Below are 23,543 nucleotides of genomic sequence, written 5' to 3'. Positions count from 1 at the left end.
GCTGTATTTAGTTTCTGAAGTTGTTCAAGGGTCACTTGTTGTTCAATCTTTCCAAAATAAAGAGAGAAAGCAAGAGTTAAAAATATATGTACTGTATTAGAGCCACACCTTTAGTGAAGACACAAAAGTGGAATACACAACTGATATGAACCCTGAGTGAGGCTCATGTCTAAAAGGGAGTCGAGAGGAAAGGAAAGAAGAGGATCTCTACTTACGTACAAGTTAAACCAACTTCTTTCCCCTCAGATTGTTTTCTTAAACAGAATTGTTGCATCAATGCTAAGAAAATCCCAATTGTACATTCTCTGAATTAAGATTCAATCCTACACCTACTGAAGACAAAGGGGGTTTGTAATTGCCTGTAACTGGAAGAGGATCAGGCCCGTTCTTTGTTTTATCAAAATCATCTTTAAACTAAACCTTATGACAGACTAAAGGCCTGATCCTGTAAAATATTGAGAACGCTCAACTTCACTTGACTGTTTTCAATTTCTACTGAAGCCAAACACATTGCTGGAGATGCTCAAACCACCACATAATCAGACCCTCAAATATGAAATGCATTTTTATATACCTCTATGAAGACAAAGTAAAAGAGCATCCATCTATCCTTTTCCCTGAGTCCCTTTGAATCCAGGAGGCAATATTTACCGTAAGTGTTTTAGGTGTTGTTATTTATTCAGTAGATTGACAAGCAATTGTTTCAAATGTTCACTGAGCTGCATTCATCAATAATTTATTGAATAAACAATGTGTCTTTTGAAGCTGTAATCTATGCAACACTACAATTGTTGGCTTCATTGAAATGATAAACAATGAATCAGGCTGCATTTCACTTTAGGTCTAATCATAATTATTAAGGCAGTGCCTAAGGACCAACCAAGGACAGGGCCCCATTGTGCTAGGCACTGTACAAACAGAGTAGCAAACAGTCCCTGCCCCAAGGAGTTAACAGTCTAAATAGACAAAACAGACACAGGGTAGGGGAAAGGTTATAAACACACAAACAGAGCGAACAATGTGATGGCAGCAAACCTGAGGTTAGTTCCACAATTTTTTGAGGGCAGGTGAGTTTAGTTTGGAAGAGATCAGCTACCTGGAAAGAAAACTGAAGGGAGATGGGACACTGAAGGGCAGGGGAGTGAAAGGGACTGGGCAGGGGAGAAGGTGGTAAGAGGGGCAGGTGTGGAATGCAGCTGAAGTGAAGAGACTGTGAGGAAAGGGAGGGAGAGGGTTACAGCAAACCACCAATTAGCACAGGGCAGAGAAAGTCCTGTCAAAACTGTACACAGGTCTCTGAATTCTGCTTTGTCTGCTTCAGCTTCTACTGAACAGAGCATCTGGCTGGCTCCTCCCTGTAGTTCCACCCCCCAAACAAGGCCACATACATAGTGGAGTGGGGGTGTAGTGTGAAGGAACTGCCTGGATCCTAGTTTCCCCAGAGATGGGGTGGAGTGTCTTCCCTGCACTGTTCTGGGTGCAGGGATACTGGGGAAAGAGGTGGCCCTGGCTGGACCTCATTTTACCTCTTCCCACCCCCACCAATGCAGCATTCCCTGCTTTGGATCCTTTTGCCACAGCTCCTACTGGCTGGAGTCTCTAGCTCAGAGGGGGGCAAACTACGGCCTGCGGGCCACATCCGGCCCGCAAGACCCTTCCCTCTGGCCCCCGAGCTCCTGCCAGGGAGTGGGGTCAGGACAGGCTTGCAGAGGAGCCAGCCCAACTCCCCGGCAGCAGCGTGGTGAGCGGGGCGGAGGCTAGCCCCTGGTCCCTCCCCTTCTGTTCCCCTGCCTCCCTCGCAGTCACAGTTCCCCCAGCATCTGGGCAGCGTGGCTGCTGCTCCGGCCAGGTGGCATGGCTATAGCACGGCCCAACCTGGTGCCCCAGGGCAGGGCGGTCAGGGGGAGTTCCGGGGGGGGAGGTGAGGAACAGAGGGAGTTGCAGGGGGGTGGTCAAGGGGCCTGGGCCCTGCTGCCGAGGACAGGGGCAGAGCAAACCAGGGCCCCTCTCCACCTCCAGCATACTTGGCCCCTGTCCCCAGTAGCCAAGCCCAGACAGGGAGCGAGCCCTGCCCGACTGCCAGGGAGAGCAGCCGAACGAGCAGGGAAAACACACAGGGAAATGACAGGTAACGTGGGGTGGGGAGAGCAGGGAGGGTTGGATGGGGGGGGGCACTACGGGGGCGGTCAGGGGGTGGGGAGCAGGGGGGACTGGATAGAAGATGGGCATCCCAGGGGGATGGTCAGGGGGCAGAGAGCAAGGGTGTTTGGATAGGATGCAGGAGTCCCAGGGGGTAGTCAGGGGTGGGGAGCAGGGGAGGTTTGATGGGGGTGGGAGTTCTGGGGGGCTGGAATGTGGGCAGGGACCAGGCCACGCCTCGCTGTTTGGGGAGGCGTCGCCTCCCCCAGCCTTCCCTATCTGGCCCTCCATACAATTTCTGTACCCGATGTGGCCCTAGGGCCAAAAAGTTTGCCCACCCCTGCTCTACCTGATTCACTTAAAGTGAGAGTGCATCATGACTGATCTAACATAGACACAACAACAATTTACCACAGACATGATACTTTTACCACTGTATAAACATGCAAGAGTAATAATACTTATAATTTATATTGAGCTTGATACCTTCCAAGCACCACACAAATATTAAGGGGAAAATTCTGCTCTTGAATACACACACACACACAGAATTTCAGTGGATGTAATATTTAATAAGAACTCCAGAGGCCAGTTGGTTTGAGAAGAGGTACTTTTGACTGAGTCTGCTCAGGCTTCTGGAAATATCTTGGTAACGCTGGCCACGCTCAGAACCGTAACACACTGATAATTCCCCATGTATGTAATAGTACATATCATTGCACAGACACTCCCATAAGTCACCACTCATGTTAAGGCTATCAGCTTTTCATACTTGGATACAAGTGCAGAATTTGTCTGACTAATCCACCCTTGTAATTACCCTTCTCTCTGCATAATATGTTTATAACCAGGAACATTTTAATATTTCTTACTGTGACATTAAGAACAGCCCAGGGGGCAAGGGGCACTCTGATATCTGCTAATGAATTTCCAGCTGGCCTACCAGTTCTAATGTAATGAAATGTATCTGATAAGTGCCATGCAAGGTATCAACAGAAAGCTCATAACCCACTGGTTACTAATATAATTGCATGTTGGTAGTCCATTGCTGCCAATGACGACGATATTGTTGCAGTTCTCATCTATGGCTACACATTTGACTCTGAAGTCCAAACCCTGGTTCACTGAGTTGGCCGCACTGAGGGCATGGGAAGTCTGTATCTTTGATGTTTGATGATGCAGCTCTGTGGCGCCTTTCACATGCAGCCTGGAGATGATTTTGTCGATCCCTCTCAAACCTGTTACATGCTGATCTTATCAGAGACTGCCAGTGAGCCCTGTTCTGAGCCATTTGCTCAAGTTCTTTGGGAATGATGCCAGCTCACTGGAGACTGCTCTTCAGATTATCTCTGAAGTGCTTATATGGACGATCCTTCTTTCTTTTGCCCTGACACAGCTACAAGATCTGTTTTGGGAGATGGTGTTCTTCCATTCTGATGACATGTCTGGTGCACCTAAATTGTGCTCTCAGTAACATTTCCTCACTGTTGGTTGTGTTTTCTTTCTCAAGGACACAGGCCCTAGCTACCTCTGGGCCCTGGGGGTGCTCAACCCCCCGCTCCACCCTAGACCCCGCCCCCACCCGCCCCCTTCCTCCAAGCCTCCATCCCACCCCACCTCTTCCTGCCCAGTTCTTCCCCAGGCCCCACCCCCACCCAACCCCTTCCCCCACACCCCCACTCCTGCCCTGCCTCTTCCCGCCCCTTCCTGCCCAGTTCCGCCCCTCCCCTGAGTGTGCCCCGTCCCCGCTCCTCCCCCACCCCCCCAGCACCTCCTGCACACCACAGAACAGCTGATCTGCAGCAGGCGGGAGGTGCTGGGAGGGAGGGGAAGGAGTTGATCGACAGGGCTGCTGGTGGACAGAAAGTGCTGGGAGAGAAAGGGGGAAGCTGGCTGCCAGTGGGTGTTAAGCACCCACTAATTTTTTTCCATGGGTGCTCACGCCGTGGAGCACCCATGGAGTCAGCGCCTATGCTCAATTACCTTAATATTGGTCACTCTGTCCTGCCAGTGAATGCTCATTATTGAGTGGAGGTAGCACATGTGAAATTGCTCAAGCAATAAAGAGTCCATGTCTCAGATCCATACAGGAGAGATGTTAGAACCACTGAACTGTAGATCTTCAATTTGGTGGAGAGATGAATGTTGTGTTGGTTAAGGACTTTTGTTCGGAGTCAGCCTGGGTGGCTTTACTGATTCTGGAGGCAATTACCTTATCAAGGGAACTTTCACTTGAGATGGTGCTGCCCAAATACTTGAACTGATCCACATTTTTCAGCTGTGTGCCTTAAATGAAGATGGCTGGCACTGGGGCATTGGAACAAGATGCTGGTTGGAACAAGACCTCTATCTTACCAAGATTGAGCGTAAATCCAAAGAACTGGGATGCTTCAAAAAACCTATCAACAATGGCCTGAAGGTCATCATGTCTGTGGACCATTAAGGCGCAGTCATCTGCAAAAAGTGCCTAGATGAGAAGTCTCTCCAGCACCTTGGTCTTCGCATTGAGTCTTTAAGATCAAAGAGGGAGCCATTGAGTCAGTAGCGGATGTATATCCCTTGATCCAAGTCCCTTGTGGCATGGCTGAGGACACAGACAAAAAACAAATTGAACAGCACTGGAGCAAGTACGCAGCCTTGCTTCACTCCATTCGAAATTTCAAATGCATCAGAAAAGTCACTGCTGGTGAGCACTTGCATTGTCATGTGGTCTTGGAACAGATGGATGATTTATATGAACCTTCTTGGGCAGCCCAGCTTATGTAGAATAGCCTGTAGTACTCCTTTTCTTTAGACCCTCTCTGTTGATTGTATCAAGAGCTTTGGTCAAATCAATGAAAACTGCATACGGGTCTATGTTCTGCTCTAAACATTTTTCCTGGACCTGCTTTCCAACAACGATCATGTCCATAGTACTACGAACAGGTTTGAAACCACACTGCGCTTCTGGAAGATTCTCCTCATATATGTTTGCAATGAGTCTGCTCAGTAGAAGGCAAGCTAGTATTTTCCCTGCTGTACAGAGGAGAGCAATGGCTCTGTAGTTTCCACAGTCAGCTTTGCTACCTTTGTTTTTGAACAGTAATACAATAATAGCATCTTTGAAGTCTTGTGGCATTTTTTCTTCCTCCCAAATGCTCCTCAAGATGTCGTGAAACACCTTGATAACCTTTGGGCCTGCTACTTTATACAGTTCTGCTGGAATACTATCTTTTCTGGATGCTTTGCCAGAGTTCAGTTGTTTAATGGCTTTCATAACTTCCTCAACTGATGGAGGGAAGTCGAGATCCTCTTTGATAGGTTTCTTGGGTAAATGATCAAGGACACGCCGATCAATTGTGGATGGTCTATTGAGTAGACTATTGAAGTGTTCAGCCCATCTCTATTGCATTATATAGGTGCAAAGAACTGAACTATGGACATAAACTGAAATTATAATTCTTGAAATGTGTTTGCCAGCCAAAGAAGAGTTATCCCACACTAGACAAAGGAATGTGGTTTTCCCACCAGGAAGTTACTTCCAAAATACTTTGACAGACCATAAGAATGTGTTTATATATTACATAAACAGACCCATCAAGCTAACAACTTGTGGAGGCAAACCTCACACTATTACAGCAGGGAAAAGATTGACTATCGTGTGTTTAATGGTCATTCTGCCGCACTGGAGCGGGCAGAAACTAAATAATCTGCATTTTAGCAACCAACCCCAGTGGGAGAAGAAGCAGCAGATCACTTCCTTCAAGACAAACTCCATGTTGCCTGCCCCAGAGCTAGAAATAGACTTATCTGGAGGTATCCTTCAGAAGAATCCATTTCAAAGATTCATTGGACTATAAAAGAGAGGGGTACAGAATCCTAAATTATCCATCTTTCACCTAAGAAGACAAAGGTACCAGCCCTTTGACTTCTGGGGATCCTGACTCAGGAGTTTGATCAGCCATCTTGATGGAAACATGGTGAGGATTTTATCTTGAACCAAGTCTAGAGTGTTAAGTTTTAGTTACTAGAAAGGGTTTGAGCTTTATTTCTCTTGTAACCATTTCTGACTTTAATCCTTATACACGTACTCACTTAAAACCTCTCTCTTTGGAATTAAATAAACTTGGTTTATCTTTAATCTAAACCAATCCAGAGCTAATTTGAACCAAACTGTTTGGTAACTCCAATTAAAATAACAAACTGTTGGATATTGACTCTTTAAAGGAGCAATAAAACCTAAACATTCCTCTGATTGTGCCAGGACAGAGCTGGACATTTCAGAACACGTTTCGGGGAAATTTTGGGGCTGGGGAGAGCATGGAGTCACCTTACCAGTTGTTAACCAAGGCTGGTGGAGACCAGTAGAAGTCTGTGGTATTGCAGGCAGGCTCCTGGATCCAAAACATTGGACCAGAGCTGCCCAATACATAGACTTGGAGTGCATGCTTGCTGCTGACTGTGGGTGTCCCAGGCAAAGAGCTACAATAGCAAAGTTTTAAGGCACTTAAGGGTTACAGGATGAGAGGTGACAACTCATCACCAGTTTGGATTGCATCTCAGAATGTGACACTTACCCTACTTTTCCTTTTCTTGAGCTAAATCCTGCAGTCCTTAGCCCTGGTCTGTACTAGAAAGTTACGCCCACATAACTGCATCACTCAGGAGTGTGAAAAAACCAAACCCCTGAGTGGCATAATTAAGCCGATGTAAGTAACTGTGTAGACAGCGCTAGGTCGATGAAAGAATTCTCCCCTCAGCCTAATTACCACCTCTCAGGGAGGTGGGTTATTTATGTTGATGGGAGAACCTTTCCCATCGGCATAGGCAGCGTCCACACTGAAGTGCCGCAGTTGCTCTGCTCTAGCATTTCAAGTGTAGACAAGTCCTTACCTCAGCCCAACTTCCAGCAACTGATATTCCACCCCAACTCGCCACATTCCTTTTTAGACTAGCTAAGTGGAGGCTTGGTGCAGCTGAGTGTTAGAGGTATCATCCTCCCAAACCCACACTCAGTCACTCTTTTGAGACTTGTAGGCTGATGGTCTTGATTATAGGAGTGCATGCAGGTAATTCAGGTACCTGAGCAGCGATCCCTACATTGGGCAACTCGCACCATAAAACTGGAGGGTTGCTTTTTGTACGCAGATTTTTTTTTAAAATTGGTTTCTGCCTCAGATCAGCCTACTGCAGAGCCAGCATCCAGGGCTTTTTGATGCTCTGCTTTCTTAGATGGCCAGATAAATTTTCAGGTGGGTTGCATCTGAGTATGCATCCCTGTCACCATGCAGGGATTTAGCCATATAACTCGGTGCATCAAAAGGCAAGCATATGCCTAAACAGGCTTTTTGGGGGGGTTTTAAAACACACATTACATTGTAAAGTTCTTAAGATCATGACACTCACACTGAAAACCAGGGTTCTGGCTTTCTGGCTCCTCTTCTGTGGCAAATGCTATTCACAAAGGGGGCATACCACAGGAGACACAAACTGGAGAGCACTGAAAATACCTTTCCTTTCCTCAGACTCTTGGCAGAGTCAATGTGATGCCGAAAACTTTCACGCTCCAAAATATTCTCCAGGAGTCCTATTGAATGACTCCTCTGCTGCCCTTTCAGTAACTCTTTCACCAGCCATTCTGGAAGCCAAGAGCTTTCTTCTCGTGCTGCTTCTGAAAAGTTCCTGAGGGAAACTGGAGAGGTAGCTTGCAATCTGGGGCCTCCTAGCGAAGTCCGGGCACGTCGAAATGAAGCCTCGGTTTCGGCCATCGACTCCCGTAGCTCATTCAGAATGCTGTCAGAACAAACACCAGAAGAGAGTCATGTACGGGGCAACGTCAGAGTACTGAAACCAATGATACTTGGCTCTTGTGTAGTGTTTTTCATCTGTACATCTCGAGTCACTTTACAGAGGGGGATAAGTTTTACTGTCCCTCTTAAAGATGGGGAAATGGTGATACTGAAAGGGGAAATGGCTTGCTCACTTCCACACATGACACTGGTGGCAGAGCCAGGAACAGAAAGCAGGTTGCTTGACTCCTAGGCTGTGTTTCTACCTACTAGAGAAGACTGCCTCTCTGAACTAAGTTAGGGAGATTTTGCTAACTATTCCATACTTCTACTTCTCATTGCTGACAAATGGGAAAAGGCAATGAATGACGGTAGGGGGAAGCTAGAGCACACCATCAGTTTGGGGAGAGGGTGGTGAGGCACACTACCAACCTCCCCCGCCTAGTTTAGGCATTAGGCACTAGTGAGATTGTTGATCTTCCTTGGAATTTTCTGAAATTATTTTACAGCACTATATGATCTGGATATGGACCTGATCCTACAGCTCTTACTCCTGTCAGTAGCCCCATTAATGAGAGTAAGGGCAGAAGAACTGGGTCCTTTGCGCACTTGATAAATCTTGCCTCATCTGCAGGTCTGAAAAGCACAAACAATTTTTCTAGATGAAAGCAAATGAATTTCCCTCATGGAACATGGAAGCAAGAACAGTTATTTTCACATGATGATGATGTTCATGCTGCTAGGGTACACAAGACAATCTGTCATGCTAGCCTAGGAGAGTAAGAGCCCTTGATACAGGCTCTCCAACATATTTCCATAATGTATTTTCAATCAAATATAATTGAAAATAATTCCTATGTGGCTCAGGCCCCTATAAGCAGGAACCATCTTATGTTTCCCCAAGATGTAGCACATAACAAAATAATCACCGATGCACACTCGAGTACACCTTACATTTGCCCAAACACTAATGATTCTTGTCTACTGTGACTCATGTCTGTGAATGTACTTGCAAAGGTATGTGATGGAGCAGCAATCCATATGGCAAGCTGCTTTTCTCCATCATGCAGGAGATCACGCTGCATTGAAATGTCATGGTTTGTAATCACATGTGGGTTTGAAGTTGTGAGAGGATGATCTCATTTGTGCATTACTGAGATTTCTTCTTATCATTTACTGCCACAGTGAGAGTCATTCCTCCTAACACAAGAGAGCACATCAGCAGCAGCTGTGAAGTTTGCTCATGACAACAACATTGCCAGGAGTAAGGAGAAGTTAGCACCAAAATAATTTGACTGAGAACAGAGACATGAAGCTATTGAACAATTAATCACCCATCTACCCCTGGCCAAAAAGATGCTCAAATTCAGTGCCCAATTCTTTTAAAGATGAAACCTAGGTTGTATTCACACATACACATGGGTTAACCCAGGTTGTTGGAACTGAAATTAAATTAACAGAATCATAGAATCATAGAACTGGAAGGGACCTCAAGAGGTCATCTAGTCCAGTCCCCGCACTCATGGCAGGATTAAGTATCATTTAGACCAGTGCTACTCAAAGTGGTGGGTCCGCGGACCGGTGCCAGTCTGTGAGCCATCAGCTGCCAGTCTGCGCGCATATTGGAAAAAAAAAACAGCGGTCCCCCACATCAGATAGCTTGAGAAGCACTGATCTAGACTATCCCTGACAGGTGTTTCTCTAATCTGCTCTTAAAAATCTCCAAAAACGGAGATTCCACAATCTCCCTGGGCAATTTATTCCAAGGCTTACCCACCCTGAAAGGAAATTTTTCCTAATGTCCAACCTAAACCACTCTTGCTGCAATTTAAGCCCATTGCTTCTTGTCCTAGCCTCAGAGGTTAATGAGAATAATTTTTCTCCCCCCTCCTTGTAACAACCTTTTATGTCCTTGAAAACTATTATCATGTCCCCCCCTCAGTCTTCACTTCTACAGACTAAACAAACCCAATTTTTTCAATCCTCCCTCATCAGTCATGTTTTCTAGACTTTTAATAATTTTTGTTGCTCTCCTCTGGACTTTCTCCAATTTGTCCACATCTTTCCTGAAATGTGGTGCCCAGAACTGGACACGATATTCCAGTTGAGGCCTAATCAACGTGGAGTAGAGCGGAAGAATTACTTCTCGTGTCTTGCTTACAACACTCCTGCTAATACATCCTAGAATTATACTTGGGTTTTTTTTGCTTTTTTTGCAACAGTGTTACACTGTTGACTCATATTTAGCTTGTGATCCACTCTGACTCTCAGATCCCTTTCCACGGTACTCCTCCCTAGGCAGTCATTTCCCATTTTGTATGTGTGCAACTGATTTTTCCTTCCTAAGTGGAGTACTTTGTATTTGCCCTTATTGAATTCTATCCTATTTACTTCAGACCATTTCTCCAGTTTGTCCAGATCATTTTGAATGTTAATCCCATCCTCCAAAGTACTTGCAACCCCTCTCATCCTGGTAACATCCACAGATTTTATAAGTGTACTCTCTATGCGATTATCTAAATCATTGATGAAGATATTGAACAGAATCAGACACAGAATTGACTGTTTTGACAAAACTGACAGTCTTGCTTGGGGCTAGTGTCATTCTGAGCTCTTGGTAGTGTGCTAGCTTCCTGATATGGATGGGAAGCATGACTAGTGCCAGCTGTGACGTTGCACTTCATATGCTTTATAAAAATATGTTTATAAGTGTGAATATGACGTAACTGGAATATGCTTGACGCAAAAGGTCTCTTGTAAGGTATCATTACAAAGCTCATAATCTACTGAGTGTGTTCATCCTATTTGTATGAATGTATCATTCTAGTATCTGAAACTAGGAATATGAAGTATAACTCTGAGGTACTACTGTAATTATGCAAAGTGTGGGCCATTAATGGTGGTTTAGAATCTTGATGGCTCCCATTGACTAGGACAATTGGTTGTAAATGGTTTATTTACCTGCAAGCCTTCCTGTATTCCTGGGGGTCAGCCCTGGAAGAATGGAGGCTGAGGTCTCACAGGACATGTGAACATGTCACCTGATACTGGAATCCATCTTAAACCTGGTGCTTTTCCATATAGAAGGTGGGGTGGGAACCCAGAGAGACAAAAGATTCCTGCCTTGTGCCAAAGATATAAAAGAGGGTAGAACAGAACAAAAGGGGTCCAGTCATGAGAAAACCCCTAGTTTCCACCTAAGATGTCTGCTGGAACTGACAAGGACTGTACCGGGGAAAGGACTGGGCCCAGACTAGGAAGAAGTCTAGTCTGTGAAAGAAGCTTATTGGAACATCTCTAAGGGTGAGATTTACCTGTAATCAGTTTCTTAATGTATTAGGCTTAGACTTGAGAGTTTTGTTTTATTTTGCTTGGTAACTTACTTTGTTCTGTCTGTTATTACTTGAAACCACTTAAATCCTACTTTTTATACTTAATAAAATCATTTTTGTTTATTAATAAACCCAGAGTAAGTGATTAATACCTGGGGGAGCAAACAGCTGTGCATATCTCTCCATCAGTGTTTTAGAGGACAGACAGTTTATGAGTTTACCCTGTATAAGCTTTATAAAGAGTAAAACAGATTTATTTGGGGTTTGGATCCCATTGGGAACTGGGTGTCTGGGTGCTGGAGATAGGTGACCTGGTGAGCAGTTTTTGGTTAAAGTCTGCAGCTTTGGGGGCGTGGACCAGATCTGAGTCTGTGTTGCAGCAGGCTAGCGTGTCTGGCTCACCAAGACAGGGTTCTGGAGTCCCAAGATGGCAGGGAAAATGGGCTCAGAGGTAAATTCAGCATGTCAGGTGACAGTCCCAAGGCGATCTCTGTGATCAAACCTTTCACACTAGTTTAGTCAGTTTAGAACATTCTCTTAACTTCCATTTTTCTTTGTGGTAGGCAATCCCACAATGCAGTGCACCAGTCCCACAATGCAGTGCACCAAATGTAACAAGGAGCATTCTATGCCTGCACGCTATGCTCCCCACACCACATTATGTATCAATAGGGTAATGTTACATCACCAGGATGTTCTGGGGCTGTATAAATAGCCTGGAAGGTGTAGGCAACACGCCCCTTATTGACCACAACCATTTATTTTCTGGCAGATTGTGAAGTTCTTGTGCCAGCCATATCTGTGATGGATTGACCAACAACTTGGGCCAAGGATGAAGTGAGGACTATGATCATGACCCAGGATGATGTATGGATTCACGCCAAACTCTATTACCCAACATCAGTAAGTCTTTTGATTTTGGTCAAACTGACAGAAAGAGAAACCCAAGAGGTGTCAGTCTCTGAAGGCTGGGTACGAAGGCTGGAACAGAATGCCAGTACTTTGTGATTAATTAACACAACTCAATCCTAATGCCCCCTTCTGATACTACTGTCCCAGTCTGACACCAGTCTTGCCCATCTGCCAAGCGGTAGCAGATGTCAGGACCTTGCAGGTCAGCTTTCCCAGCAGAGCAGAAATCAGTGATACAGATTCTGGGTACATTCTGAGGCCAGGTCTACACTAAAAAGTTAGGTCAACCCAACTACGATGCTCAGAGGTGTGAGAAACACAGCTCTGAGGGACATAGTTAAACCGACCTAATCCCTGGCGTAGATAGCGGTAAATTGATAGAAGAATTCTGTCGACCTACTTACCGCATCTCGTGGAAGTGGATTAACTACAGCAACGGGAGAATCCCTCTGTGACACTCTATACCTTGGGGGGAGCACCCTGTAACCTACCTATTCATCATTTTTATATCATTGTAATATTTCATATAAAGCATGCCATGTAAGGTATCATGGGAAAAGTTATGATCTGCTGAAAGCCATTGTTCTATCTAAATATGTATATCAGTGCATATGAAATTATGAGATTGTGCTGTATGGTTGTCACTAAAATATACTGTGAATTGGGGAATCACCCAGATATTAGCTCCCCAGAAACCACAAGGGAGCTAACCAATGCCCTGGTGGGTGTTGAACAATCATCAGCAGCCATTGTCCAGCAAGGGAGTTACAGTTCAATGACAGGTTTCAGAGTAGCAGCCGTGTTAGTCTGTATTCGCAAAAAGAATAGGAGGACTTGTGGCACCTTAGAGACTTAGCTCATGAAAGCTTATGCTCAAATAAATTTGTTAGTCTCTAAGGTGCCACAAGTACTCCTTTTCTTTTTACAGTTCAATGACTCGCTTGCACAAGGCCACACTAGGGGAACTGCTCAGCCTTGCCTGATGACTCAGCAATGCCCACCTCACATGCCTGGACTTGTGTTCTCCAAGCACATGGAATGAGGATATAAAATAGAGAGCAGAGGCCACATGCTTTGTCCTGTCTCTTCCCCCACCTACGCTAACGGGAATGAGAACTCTGGAGCTGAGGAGACTGGTCCCCAGGCTAACAGAGAGAGCCTGCATACAGGGCAGTCCTTAGGCATATGCAACATACACAGCTGCCTAGGGCACCTGAAAATTTGGGGCACCACTGGGTCTTAGTGTCCACCATCCTGGCTTTCCTATCTCTGTTCTGACCCTTCCGGCAGGATCCCACAGCTGGCTGCTGCAGCCTGGTGAGTCTTCCTCGGGAGGGGATCTAGTAGTTAAAAGTGAAAAAGCATTCCAGCCAGCCAGACCTATTAGCACAGGTTAAAGAGCCATTCAAGGGGTAATGAAGCCATTTAACAGGCATTTGCCAAACCCCAGGTATATACTGTCAGTTTCTGAATTTACTGACAAAAACAGTTGTGCATTACTGTAATATTTACTCAGAACATGTCAGTCTACAGGACTTTAGTTTAAAATGTGCTTTAAAAATATTTCATTAGTGAGTTGGTGAAGATTATAAAATCATATCTCCAAAAAATCCTTGCATAGATTTTTAGATGCACAATTATCTTTAGCCTTAAATGCTGGGATCTTCAGACATATAGTTTTTTAAATAAATCCTTCAAAAAGACCACCCTTATCTAAAATACACATTTTAATTACTATAGTAAAAAGAACTTGCTTCCAAAGACTTCCTGTCCTTCCCCGTCTCCCTTCACCCCCTCTCCCCCCACCCCCCATTGAAGAGAGCCCTTAAAGAGACAACACTCCTTTCTTTCCAGATAGCTGGACAAAGTTTCCCTTTCTTTACTTCTGATTATCTGATGAACTAGTTTTAAGAGAACCCTCCAGCAAAATCAGTACCTTAATAAGATATAAAATCCTTTGTTATGCCTAAAATCTTTGGAAACATATTTTTTAAAGTTGGTGAAATTTCATAAGCATGTCTATTGTTATGGAGATTACACAAAGTAAATTAATGTTCCCTTTTTCTAAAAGCAATGAACATTGTTATGAACACACTAAACCTCTGTGACTGATTAATTTAAAATAATGTCTTTGTTTCAGTGAGTTAAATATGTAGTAATCTGGAATGATTATTTTATGAAGGCTTAAGAGTACATTTAAAATATAAAATCAGCTTAGAAATACTGATTAAGAAAATGAAAAACAGAGAAGAGCTCCATCATGTATTCCATAATATTTAATGTTGTATTCAGCAAGACAGCTGACTCACCCTTACCACAAAGTTTTTGAAAATAAATGTCTGACAAACTTCAGAGCATATCAAAAAACCTGTGACTGACATATTTTATTCCCAAGTTTAGTGCTTTTAAATAGGTAACTTCTGCATGTCCATTCTGCGTGAGGGAGAGAGTACAGGGGTCTCTGCGGGGAACTGTGACTCTCCACCACCTTGAGGCGGGCCGGGCGTCTCGTTATCCTTTGCTGTCTCATCCCTCCCTCCCTTCCTCCCCCCACTGGGCTGCAAGCTTGGGCTGCCGTGGGGCACAGGGGCACCAGTTTAATAATACTGCGTAGGGCCCCATAAATCCTAAGGATGGCTCTGCCTGCATATGAAGGCTGTAACTAATATGCAGTATCCAGTGGGGTGAGAAAAACTGCTTAGTCCGGATATTGCCTAGTCTATTAAGGTTGAGAATTTAGACTGAGTGCTTATCTTTTATTTTCCTTTGGTAACTACTCTGAATTTTGCCTATCACTTATAATCACTTAAAGTCCATCTTTTGTAATCAATAAACTTATTCTAATGTTTATCCTTACCAGTGAGTTTGACTGAAGTGCTTGATAAATCGGCTCAGGTTACAAAGGCTGGTGTTATGTCCATTTTCCATTGATGAAGTGATGAACAAATTAATAAACCTGCATTGCTCAAGAAAGGGTCTTGAGCAGTGCAAGATGGTATATTCCGGTGGTATAAGGCTGGGAGCAGGCACGATTTGGCTGGTTCCCTTTTCTGTGTGATTCATGAATGTCTCTGGGAGGATTCATGCAATCTGGTTGGGTGTGGGGCTCCACGTGTGGGTCTACTGGAGGGGTTTGCTACTTGTCACCAGTAAGGCATTGAGACAACCAAGATTATTGAGTTAAGGGGGCACCGCAGACCCACAGTCCCCAGTTGCACCTCAGGGATACCGTCACATCCTCCATAGGCATCGACTTCCCCTCTGGCTAGTGGGTGCTCGAACCCCCCACCCCACCCTGGCCCCACCTCTTCCCTGCCCTCGCCCCACCCCCATTCCACTCCTCCCCCAAAGTCCCTGCCCCCATTCCATCCCCTTCCACCAAGTCCCCACCCCTTCCCCACCTCCTTCCCTGAGCACGCTGCATCCCCACTCCTCCCCCTCCCTCCCGGAAAGTCCTAAGTGCTGCCAAACAGCTGTTAGGCAGCAAGGGGTGGGGTGGGAAGCGCTGGGAGGGCGGGGGAGGAGCGGGGATGCGGCACGCTCGGAGGGTGGGAGAAGGAGGTGACAAGTGGGAAGCTTGGCTGCCGGTGGGTGCGGAGCACCCGCTTATTTTTCCCTATAGGTGCTCCAGCCCCGGCGTACCCATGGAGTCGGCACCTATGACACCCTCCCACCACTGTAGTGAGTGTCTACACTGAAGCGCTACAACAGCGCAGCCACACCACTGCAGCTGGGCCACTGCGGTGGTTTAAGTGTAGACATAGCTGTAACGTAACTTGCTCTAGTTAAAAATATACTAGTCCTGGAACAGAGATGCAGGCAACCACTTCATTCAGAAATCTCAGTCCACCACCAAAGGTCAGTTTCCAGCATACAACTCTGCCTCAGTCTAATCAGAGCGAGCAGAGCGCAGACTCTCCTGCTACTCGCACAGCTCCCTCTACCCCAAACTTGTATAACAAAAAATACACCACCACAAGCATTTCTTCCAAGACTAAAAACATTGCTCACATGCTAAGAAATTCAATACAGGTTGCGAAGTCAAGATTATCATGTCAAGAGATACCTTTATTAGCAGGTTTCAGAGTAGCAGCCATGTTAGTCTGTTTCCTCAAAAAGAACAGGAGTACTTGTGGCACCTTAGAAACTAACAAATTTATTAGAGCATAAGCTTTCGTGGGCTACAGCCCACTTCATCGCAGCCCATGAAAGCTTATGCTCTAATAAATTTGCTAGTCTCTAAGGTGCCACAAGTATTCCTGTTCTTTATAAGTAGGGATCTCACCAGGACTGTTTTAGAAGCACCTGGAAGCCTCCTCTTACAAAAGCAGATGTTGTCAAATGTCAAAGTTATGGGATGAGCTGCAGTTTAAGCCCCTTTTAGTCCCTCTTGAGTGGACCTCTCTGCAGATAGGTTTTGCTATCTTCACCCCTTCTGGAAAGGGCCACATGGTCCTACCATGCTTAGACCATGCTGCAGCCCTCCTGTTTACCAATTGGGATAACATGACAGCCCCAACTTTGGCACATTAGCCCTTTTCCTCCAAAAGCCTGTGACCAGTGGCTGATTAATGTAACTTCAAGGCTTCTTCAAAACAAACAATTACGTATTCAACCAAAGGTACACAGCATGCAGAGCAAAAAGCCTACCTGCCTGGGTCTCACCTAAACTTTGTTCTTTCCTTCCAAGTTTTGGGTAAGTTCCACTCAGCCCAGTCCTCCTACACTTGGCCTGGGAAAGACGGACAGTCACAGGAGAGTGGGGTGGGAGGAGGTATTTTTTCATGCTTTGTGTGTATATAAAAAGATCTTCTACACTTTCCACAGTATGCATCCGATGAAGTGAGCTGTAGCTCACGAAAGCTTATGCTCAAATAAATTGGTTAGTCTCTAAGGTGCCACAAGTACTCCTTTTCTTTTTGCGAATACAGACTAACACGGCTGTTACTCTGAAACCAGTCCCTACAGTGTTCTCCTAGTGCAGGGGTGGGCAAACTACGGCCCACGGGCCACGTCCAGCCAACTGACCTTTTAATCCGGCCCTCGAGCTCCCGCTGGGGAGCAGGGTCGGGGGCTTGCCCCGCTCCACGGGTGACATGGCTCTGTGCAGCTCCCGGAAGCAGTGGCTTGTCCCCCCTCCACAATACACTACAGCAGTGGTGAGCCTGAACCAGGACAGACATGGGACCAGGACACAACCTTGTGCCCTGTGCATCAGGCTGGGCTCTGGGACAAATACAATGGCAGCAGCAGGAGGGGAATAACTACTGGCAATAACCAAGGACATTAACAGAAAAGGGTTTAAAAAAAAAAAAGACCCTCAGACTCCCCCCCCCCCCCAGTGTTTATTGCAATGCTCCTTCCTTCCATCTCCTCCCTCGCGCTGTCCCGAGCAGCGGGGGACTTGGCACCGCTTTCTCTAAGCGCCCACAACAAAACCTTCCCCATGGCAGCAGCAAGCGCTCCGGGGCGGGAGCAGGCTAGCGACTCCCCAGGCTGCGCACAGCAGAGCGGGACCCAGCGGGGAGGGACGCCCCGAGCCCGCGCACAGCCCGGAGGGGTAGGCGCGCGGCGAGGGGAGGCGAAGCGGGGCACGGGGAGCACCTGAGGCTCCTGGCCGGCGCAAGCCGCAGCCCTGGTTGCTTGACAACAGCGAGCCCACAACGCTGCTGCCGCCGGGGCTCGGCCCGCGCCCGCAGGCTGGAGGGGGAAAGGGGGCTCACCTGCCGCGGGGGAATGTTTCCAGCTTTCCGGATGCAGAGCGCGGTCGCGCTGCCTTCCTCAGAGCCATGGTCTCCGGGCACCCCAAGCCAAGCCCGCGCAGCGGCAGCAGCCCGTGCCCCGCCACACTGCAGGGCGCTGCAGACCTGGCACGTGGGGTTGCTCCCCGCCCAGCACCGCCCTCGCTCTGCGGGCCTGGCACGTGAGGCCGAGGATTGCACGGGGCTGGCGGGAACAGCGCTGCCAAGTGCGATCACCCTTCTCCTCAGCTTAATGGTGCTCATGCAGCGTGGTCTGCTGCCCGCGGCTGCGGCGCAGCCTGTGCAGAACGCATCTCTCCGGGGGCTGGCCCTCGGCCCCCTGGCTAAAAGGGAGAGGGGGTGCCGCAATAGTGAGCAAAAGAAGTAAAATTTCAGCGCTAGCCCTGATCTGAAGAGTTTATTAAAAATGCCCACAGAAGAGCAGCCCCTGCTTGGCAACATTTAGTCACTTCATGTAATAAACAGAACTTTCCCCCAATCTATGGAGCTGTCAGTTATAGGCAGGAAAATGCCACCCTTGATTGACACTATGCTTAAATCATTTTTCCTCTCCCGCCCAGTCAGGGCAAGAGAAGATCAGAAAAGAATAGGTGCAGCTATTGTCACTTGCTTTTAATTTCATTTTGCTTGGTTTCAAAAGAACAGCAAGGAGCAGGGTTGTTAAAGCTAGTGTGTTTTGCAGAAAAAGGCCGATTCCAGCACGGAATATACCCAATTTGAGATTAGCAAGGATGTTAGATATAGAAACATTTTGCTGATAAAACAATCCCACCTCAGGGTGTCAGCGAGACAGTGTGAAAAGTAATACAATTTAAAACCCTGTAAAACAATCAGCCAGGTGGGTGAATCTACAAAGGTATTTAGGCACCTAATGGAATCAATAGAAACTACTGGGTGAATAGAACAGGAGTACTTGTGGCACCTTAGAGACTAACAAATTTATTAGAGCATAAGCTTTCGTGGGCTACAGCCCACTTCATCAGATGCATAGAATGGAACATATATTAAGAAGATATATATATATACATACAGAGAAGGTGGAAGTTGCCATACAAACTGTAGGAGGCTAATTAATTAAGATGAGCTATTATCAGCAGGAGAAAAAAACTTTTGTAGTGATAATCAAGATGGCCCATTTAGAATGTAACAGTGGCAGAATCAGGACCCATATGGGCAGAATATTTTAAAAAACTGAATGATGTGGAGTGGCCCAACAATTGCCCATCAAAACCCATGGAGAGATGGAGTGTCAGCATTGTTCCCTTTGTTCTTTTATTAATATGGTAGAACACATACCTCTGTGATTCAAAGCTACTGCATTTCCCTCCAGAGAACATCCTTTAAAGTTATGGGGAACACTATGTGTTTGTCTGTGTCATGGTTTTCATGAGAGAGACAAGATATGTGACATGATGGGGGGTTTTTTGGTGGTGGAAGGTACAAGCTTTCAAGCTTTACAGAGCTCTTCTTTTGGTCTGAGGAAGAGTGTCTAAATGCAGATTAGGACAGATTGGAGGAGACTACTTGAGATGTAATCCACAACTGAGGGTTAGGTTGTTAAGCATAACCATAATAATAACTTTCATGACATTAACAATACAGAAGCCACCCAACTTACCCAATCGTTCTGTTCTGGAAAGCCTTGCGTAACTTGAATTTTGTGTAAGTCGGAAACGTATAGCTGTACATTACGCAAAAATTTCCACAACTTGAAAATCCTATTTCTGGCTTATGGAACTTTTTCCGTAAGTGCAAATTTGTGTAAGTCGGGTCTTGCATAACCCAGGGAGTGTTTGTATAACTTGTCTTTCCCTTCCACACCCAACACTATAGAAGTCTTGGAGTGAAATCCTGGCCCCACTGAAATCAATGGAAATTTTGCCATTGACTCCAGTGGGGCCAGGATTTCACCCATTATCTTTAAGCTCATTAATAAGGAAGGTTTTGCCATGAATTAAAAAAGAATCCAAGAATGCCTGTATGTATGTCCAGTACAGTGCAATATGGGACAGTGACCTGGATATTTTGCTCTAAATACATTTACCCATGACTTTTGCATTTTTTCTATAAATTCATGACTCTTACTTCTTTATTTTATTTCCCATGACAGCCTGAGTTACTAAGGTTCCAAATTATTTACGATTAAGTTATTTTCTATGTTAAAAATTTCTATTTAAAACTAATATTTGGAATACATTAATTTTACATTACTTTATTTGCATACCTATTCTAAAATTTGCTTTTAATCAATCAGTTGCTAATGGTTAGCAAACATTTCCTCCTTTTTATATATCAACTTAAATCTTGATAAGTGTTTCTTTAGCCTTTGTTAATGTGTTAATTGTTTATTTTTATGTTGTTAATTGGCCATTGCTCTTTGTTTGCTAAATGCTTCATGAACTTTTTTCATCCTACAGGAGGGAACATAACTTGTCTCTAGCCTCTTTTGAATCTGGCCATTGTTGGTGCAAGAGACATCTCCTCTGGAGCTTATACCCCCTAAAATAGAATTCCTAATCACTTCATTGCCATTCTGTCTCATAACAATCTCAGCTAGAATACAAGATCTCTTATCTGTAAATTCCTCACACCCTAACTTCTGTAACAGGGATATTTTTAAGGACCTAAAGTCGGTGGGAGTTTTGCCCAAGTTAGAATTGCAGGATCAGGCCCTAAGACTGTAAAGCTTTTTGAAATTTGAGCACTTATCCTACAAACACTTACACTAGACAATACGGTAGCATAACTTCATTGTGTAGTATGTATATTTATTGTCTTGCCAACAAACTAAAGCACTAGTCCTGCAGACTCTTAAGCACAATTTTAAGTTTCAATGGGAATACTCCTGTGCTTAAAGTTAAGCATGTGTATAAACATTTTCAGGATCAGGGCTACAGTTTGTAGGTAAGACACTATACATAAAGTCTTCTGTCATATGGCTTCTGATGGTGCAAACAATTAAATATTGGGTAAGCAATGTCGCCAGTTTATCACGGTAGCATCATCTGGAGACATCAAGCACATCCATCCACCATCAAGATGATAAAGAGGAGGAGGGCAGTCCATAACCAGATGACACACTGTTTGTTCCTGAGCTCCACTGGGTCAAGGCAGGGAGCTCAAGAAGCCCTAGGGGTAAAGATGTAAATTGAGATGTTCGTGACCACAACCTATCCTGTTGTAACAAAGAAGGATCTTTTGGTTCAGATGGTTGTTCTGAGGGAAAGGGGCGGCAGGTTTGTATAATTTTTGGTGGTGCCCAGAACAGGTCCAAGTCTCCGCCCCCCCACCCCAACACACACACATCTGCTGGAAATGGCCCACCTTGATTATCATACACATTGTAAAGAGAGTGGTCACTTTGGATGGGCTATTACCAGCAGGAGAGTGAGTTTTGGGGGGAGGGGGGGGCGGAGGGTGAGAAAACCTGGATTTGTGCTGGAAATGGCCCAACTTGATTATCATACACATTGTAAGGAGAGTGATCACTTTAGATAAGCTATTACCAGCAGGAGAGTGGGGTGGGAGGAGGTATTGTTTCATGGTCTCTGTGTATATAATGTCTTCTGCAGTTTCCACGGTATGCATCTGATGAAGTGAGCTGTAGCTCACGAAAGCTCATGCTCAAATAAATTGGTTAGTCTCTAAGGTGCCACAAGTACTCCTTTTCTTTTTGCGAATACAGACTAACACGGCTGTTACTCTGAAACACATCTGCCTTGTAAGCCAAAATATATATGTAAAAATGTGAGGGCTCTGGGGTGGGGTTGGTGATGAGGGGTTGGGGGTGTGGGAGGGGCTCAGGCAGAGGGTTGGGGGGTGGGGTGAGGGCTGTGGTGTGGGCCAGGGATGAGGGGTTCACGATGCAGGAGAGGGCTCAGGGTTGGAGCAGAGGGTGAGGGGATGAGGGCTCTGGCTGGGGCTGGGGATGAGGGGTTTGGAGTGTGGGAGGGGCTCAGGGCTAGGGCAGAGGGTTGGGGTGAGAGGGGTGAGGTCTCTGGCTGTGGGTGTAGGCTCTGGGGTGGGGCTGGGCTGGGAATGAGGAGTTTGGAGTGCAGGCAGGCCAGAGAAGGACAAGCACTAGTAGTTGGGGGGCACTAGGAGCCTGCACCCTGCGGTGGCAGTTGATACCGGGAGCCAGCAGAGGGGAGGCAGCATATGGAGCTGCAGGGGAGAGGTAGAGATGCTCTGGGACCCCAGGAGAAGTGTGCAAGGGCAGCAAGCAGAGGCCGGGGGACACTTGGGGGAGGCGTGTGGGGGCAGCAGGGGGGCCAGGGGAGAGACCCGGCCCCAAACATTGGTGGAGCTGGGCCCCCAGGCCCTGAACATTGCTGGAGCCCAGGCACCACAGGCTCATATAACTCGCCTGCCCTGCTGAGGGGCATGCGACAGCTGATCCGGATAGACTAGGGAGTGCAGATCTGAATTGTATATCTGCCAAAAAATGCACCATCGATCCAAAATATAGTTGTCAAGGTTCCTTCCCCACTCTGAAGTCTAGGGTACAGATGTGGGGACCTGCATGAAAGACCCCCTAAGCTTATTCTTACCAGCTTAGGTTAAAAACTTCCTCAAGGTACAAACTTTGCCTTGTCCTTGAACCCTATGCTGCCACCACCAAGCGTGTTAAACAAAGAACAGGGAAAGAGCCCACTTGGAGACATCTTCCCCCCAAAACATCCCCCCAAGCCCTACACCCCCTTTCCTGGGGAAGGCTTGGTAAAAATCCTCACCAATTTGCATAGGTGAACACAGACCCAAACGCTTGGATCTTAAGAACAATGAAAAAGCAATCAGGATCTTAAAAGAAGAATTTTAATTAAAGAAAAAGTAAAAGAATCACCTCTGTAAAATCAGGATCGTAACTATCTTACAGGGTAATCAGAGTCAAAACATAGAAAATCCCTGTAGGCAAAACCTTAAGTTACAAAAAGACACAAAAACAGGAATATACATTCCATTCAGCACAGCTATTTTACCAGCCATTAAACAAAAGAAAAGCTAGATTGCTTACTAACTTTTTACAGGAGTTCTGAAGAGCATTCCTGATCTGTTCCCAGCAAAAGCATCACACAGACAGACAGACCTTTTGTTCCCACCCTCCAGCTTTGAAAGTAACTTGTCTCCTCATTGGTCATTTTGGTCAGGTGCCAGCGAGGTTATCCTAGCTTCTTAACCCTTTACAGGTGAAAGGGTTTTGCCTCTGGCCAGGAGGGATTTTATAGTTCTGTATACAGAAAGGTGGTTACCCTTCCCTTTATATTTATGACAATAGTCCTGTGCAACCTGTGGTGCTTTTCTTTAAAAAGGTCATGTCTGATTTACTAAGAGGCATGGCTATTTTAGAAACGAAAACTTTAACAGGCTTTTTTGATGTGGCTCTGAGATGAAATTGTGAAGTAGGCAGTCTTGATAGTTGGCTGCACACAGTAAGGTGGCCAGGGCCCTCCCTTCACACCTAATCATCGGGAGAACAATGCCAGCCAGGACCTGAAGGTTGGAAACTGAAGTTGTCCTGGTCACCTCGGTCATGATATGAAGGGCTCAGTTGATCATTGAATCCAGCTTGCCACAATGATTATTAGAGTCCCAAGCTGCTGCACAGTATTCAGTAGGTGCAATAATTAGGG

This window comes from Natator depressus, chromosome 1 (assembly GCF_965152275.1).
Source record: "Natator depressus isolate rNatDep1 chromosome 1, rNatDep2.hap1, whole genome shotgun sequence".
Taxonomy (NCBI): Eukaryota; Metazoa; Chordata; order Testudines; family Cheloniidae; genus Natator; species Natator depressus.
The sequence above is the reverse complement of the archived record's forward strand: the minus strand, read 5'-3'. Positions refer to the sequence as shown.